Source organism: Coffea arabica, chromosome 8e, assembly GCF_036785885.1.
Source record: "Coffea arabica cultivar ET-39 chromosome 8e, Coffea Arabica ET-39 HiFi, whole genome shotgun sequence".
In the NCBI taxonomy this organism is placed as follows: Eukaryota; Viridiplantae; Streptophyta; class Magnoliopsida; order Gentianales; family Rubiaceae; genus Coffea; species Coffea arabica.
This window is the reverse complement of record NC_092324.1, coordinates 4,513,210-4,518,618: the sequence shown is the minus strand read 5'-3', so window position 1 is coordinate 4,518,618 and position 5,409 is coordinate 4,513,210.

Here is a 5,409-nt window from a genome sequence, read left to right as displayed (position 1 = left end):
AGCACTATATCGATCAAAACAGGGATTGTAATGCTCTAATTCATCATAATAATCCACATTTTGTGCTTGTCTACATGTATTAGTAGCATGATAATCTCCACACAAGTCACAAATCACATGATAAGAATTAAAAGCATTAATATTCCTCCTTTGCTCAATTTCATGCATCATGGTGTCCATTTGAACTTGTAACTTAATTACATCAAATTTTGCCTTTAAGCACCTTAAACCATCTTCAAAAGACATACATTCAGTAAATTCTTGGTTACCTCTGTTGAAGGAGCTTTGCACTTGGTAACCATCCATTTCCAAACTTTCATTTCTCAAGCATTGTCCTCCAAATTGACCTACCCTCCTCATTACCTAAAATTGCTTTTAAACAACTTAAGAGCAAAATTAGTAAGAAGAATAGGTGATAAAATGTATACACACAAAAAAAATACTAAAATGACAGAAAATAACATTCACACAATAACTAATAAAATGTCTAAACTAATAAAGTTACTCTTCACACCGATATTGCCAAATCTTCCCCGGCAACGGCGCCAAAAACTTGGCGGGTATTTTACATACGTGCAAGCTAAAAAATACCGAATTACACCCGTTCACTGCAAGTATACAGGTCAACTAGTAGTTTAGGGTATATATCGGGTCGATCCCACAGGGAAGAGTGAACAATTACCGGTATTACTAAAGTTTCTTTATTATTTAGACTATCAATTAATGATAAGAAATTTAACCTACTGCACTTATACAAGAAATTAACAAATAAAAGCTCCTTAGGTTGTGGTATCCCTAACTACTCATGCAAGTGTTATATTTGGATCATTGAATACTACATCTAGGCTAGTTATGGTGTAATTTCCTTAAACATATGAAACCTACTTTCGTAGTGAATCAACTATACTCATAACTAATCCATACCTATTTTCATGGATATGAAATTAGCTACAAGTTCATTTCTTCAATGAAATTACATGAAATGAATCACTAAAAACCACATAAGTGCACCTCTACTTTCGTGAGTGTACTCCCTATGTTTAGCACTTCTTGAACTAGTGTTAAATCTCAATTTTCATTGCAGAAACAACACCTTAGATAATCACAATCAATGGTACCAGATTAATCATGATTTAAAGAGCCAAAGTGCTAAATAACTTGCTCAAATCATAGCAATCAAATAACCAAATAATAAACACTAACAATTATAGAAAGTTCAACCAAACCCAAGGCATAAACTTTAGAGACACATAATGAACACAAAATCCAGAACTTGTATATTAACTAAACTTGGAATCAAGTACAAAAGATAAAGATTTGGAAGGAATACAACCCTTGTCACATGAGCTTTCTTCCTTGCCTTCTTCATCCTCCATCTTCTTCTTCATCTAGCTAATAACAAGAATGGATGAACTATCCTACTCTATACTAAGCTAAACTAACACTAGGGAGATGAAAGAGCTACATTTCTGCAGACTCCAAGCTTCTCCCGTAGCTCACTCTCTCTATTTTTTCTGCTATGAACTCCAATCTCTCCTCCCTCTCCTCTTTGCAATGCATTTGGCTATTTAATGATGAAAGGTGGTCAAGAAATGAGGATTACATCTCCCTTTTACAGCTGGGAATGTTTCTCACATGTCTAGCAACGCATGTGAGTTGGTGGGGGTGAAATTGAGTTTTACGCGTACAGAGCAGCCTTTTCTGACCACAATCCGGCCAGGAATCCGGCCACAAATCCGGCCAAATTCAGGCCGGATTGCTACAGTAAATCTGGGCTGCTACAGTGATCTGAGCTGCTACAGTACCTCGGATCCGTATGGATCCGAGCTCGGATCCACTAACCCAGAAACAACCGAAGGTTCGGATGAATAGTGGATCCGAGTGTGGATCACTTGCTCTGTTTTTGGCCCAACTTCAACCAATCTGTTCTTGATGTTAGAGGCTGAACCAGCTCATGTCTAAAACACGAAAGTTGTAGCCTTTTCAGTTATCTTTCTAATGCATCAAGAATCACCTCATTTGGATCTGTGTAGGCTGAGATATGACTGAAATACCCTTGCCTGCTCCATGCCTTGTTCCAGTTTCGACCAGTAGAAATTTGCTATTGTAATTCGGCATTTTGACCTGGAAAACCTTCAAACTGGATTTAGATGTCTTCACCAAAGTTGTAGATCTATCTCTTATCTTCAAATTGGTTCAAGAATCATCTTAATCCGATCATTGTAGCTCAAGTTCTAGCCGAAATACGAAAATGTGTCAAAACTGTCAAAATACACAAAATCCAAGTAAAAAGTGATAAAAACCTCATTTAATCACTTAAAAGCATTTTTCACCAATTATAGCCAAAATGATTCATATTCTACCGATAATATAACTAAAGTGACTAAAAATAATATAAAATATCATACAATTATTACGTAAATTAGTCACTTATCAAACTCCCCCACACTTGAACTATTGCTTGTCCTCAAGCAATAAGAAATACAAACCAACAATGATCCAAAATTTGAAAATAAACATATGTAGCATTTCAACTTCATTTCCTCAAAACAAAGTAAATAACCATTATGCAATTATTCAATTAAGTTCAAGTACTCATAATATCGAGTAAAGGAGAGCCAATTATACCACCATTATAACAAATTCAAGTCAATTTCTCATCCTTAACCAATTTCATACGCAAGTAACTCATATGGCCAATAATATGCTTTCTAAACCCATGATCATCTTCTTATTTATCTTTAAAGAGGGATTTATTTATATAATATAGCTAAATATTACTTAAGTTGTGAAAGTATCTTTTTACGCGAGGATCGACATTTTTAGATGAAGATCACCGGTTACTCAACACTTCACATACTCAAGTTGCTTTGCATACTCTTAATTCAAGTACCGTTTTACGCGAAAGTCGACATTTGTAGATGAAGACTCCCGGTTACTAAGTACAAGAATCATTGGAGTAGAACAAATCTTATTCTATTTTTGTCTTTTTCTTTTGTTTCTTCATTTTTTTTTTTTTAAAGTCAAGATAATAACATTCCCTCGAAAGCATAATCATGAGAAGAGTATTGCAATTATTGACCATATTTATCACTTAACTTATAAAATCCAATAAAGAGAAGAAATTTCATCAAATATGCAAAAAAATATATAGGCATAATTTTCTCCACTTTAAAGATATATTTTCCTACAAATGCAAAAATTATAATCACATAATAGTCATTTCCAAGTTAAATGAGAAAAGAAGTGCTTAAACCACATATATTTATCTCAAATGTAGAAGGAATTTGAACTACTAATGGTATGGAACTTGTTACCCCTTGGATAAAATCGAAAAAAATTTAAAAATTGTTGAGGCAAGTTTGCAATTTTGGACAAGATTTTGGAAAAATTTTGAATTTTAACACAAGTCCAATATTTGCAACTAATAAGTCAATCACATACAATATATATAATCTCAATTCTCCCCCCACACTTAACATACACATTGTCCTCAATGTGTAAAAAGGAAAATCAAGATAAAGAAAGTAATACTCCCCTATGATGTGATTGAATATGAAGCTTCAAGGTACGTTGTTCGCTTGTCTTCATTGCTTCATGAGTTCCATTTGGTAACCATTAGTGATATAAACCTAAAAATGGAAAATGAGAAACAAAAGTGATAACAAAGGCTCAAGACATCAAAACGGCGATCCGCAACTTCAAGCCCTTGTTTTGGTGATGTACCTATAAAAAATACACAATAAGCAACTCAAGGGACAAGAAAATATATGAGGAAAAGAAGAAAAAGAGAATCAAGGAAGCTGCATTTTTTTAAAAAAAATGCTCAGAAAACGTGAGTAGAAACGCGCCTTTAACTCGCGTTTTTGAAGGCGCGTTTCTTCCCAAAAGTTGCAGTACTGAAAACGCGGTTCTGTGAGAAAACGCGACTTAAAGTCGCGTTTTCAATGGCGCGTTTTCATCTTTGATCCAGGCAACAAAACGCGACTTCCATCAAAACGCGACTTAAAGTCGCGTTTTGAAGGCGCGTTTTCTGTTCTGCAGGTGCAGAATCGAAAACGCGATTCTGTGAACACGCGACTCAGAGGCGCGTTTTCTTGAGAAATGCGTTTTCTGCTGCGAATTTTAGCAGAAATTCAACTTTTGAAAATTTACAAATAATACCCCAATCACTCAAAATGCATCATAAATCATTTGTTTGTAAAATTTATCAATGTGCACACATGTAAAACATTAAAAACATGCATTTTAGCCCCTTTTAACGGATCAAAAACAACAATTACTCAAATCGAGGGGTTGAGTTCCTTGATCAAATTTCGCCTTTTTCACCTCATTTGGTCACTTTTGCTTCAATTTCCAATACCTACAAATGAAAAATAACAAAATAACTTAAACACATACTTCAAACATAAAATCACCCCAAAATAACATAAACTTAAACAAACATTGGGTTGCCTCCCAATAAGCGCTTTTATTTATAGTCGTTGGCTCGACTATTGAACCTCATTTTTCAAGGAGGCTTGGTTAAAGAATAATCCACCATTTTAGGCCGTGGTGGATCATTAAATGGTGACTTTATAGCCAAAGCCACATGATCTAATGATGTGACAAATGAAAGTGACTTACCTATCCCAAGTGTTTCATAGATATTATCTTGAATATGTACCACTTGAGAACTTACCAAAGGAAATGTCATGAGAGTATCTTGGGCAGGAATACCTTTAGAACCTATACTTTCACTGCACTCCTCAAGAGGGGTGAAAAATGAGTCATTAAAACTCACCTCTTGAGGCTCAAAGTTAGTTTCAAAGGTATTATCATGTGAAATGGATATTTGCTCATTGAAATATAATTGAGATTCATCATTTTCATCCAAATGCAATCCATTTTCACATACAACATTTCCACTGTTCATGCTAGGATCATTTTGCAAATTATTACAAAAAATAACTTCACACAATACATTCAATTGCTCATGTATATTACCAAAGTGAGAAGCTAATTCATCTAACCTTTCCTCAATCCTATCAAAACGGTCGGAAGTTGCATTTGCTAGCTTTTCTATTGCTGAATCAAATTGATTAGAATAATTTTTTGCAGCTAGCTCCCAAAATGCATTAGAATCATTAGCTAATGGTTCATTCTCTAATTCCCAAGGCAGAGGTGCATTAGCTAACTTCTCTATTGCCAACTCCCAAGATGGTTTTGATTCATATTGGACACTTTCAGATTGGTAATCATAAAAATAAGGAGACTCACTATAAGTACATTGATTATCCCAACCATAAGTAGGGGAATTGCTCCAATTAGCACTATATCGATCAAAACAGGGATTGTAATGCTCTAATTCATCATAATAATCCACATTTTGTGCTTGTCTACATGTATTAGTAGCATGATAATCTCCAC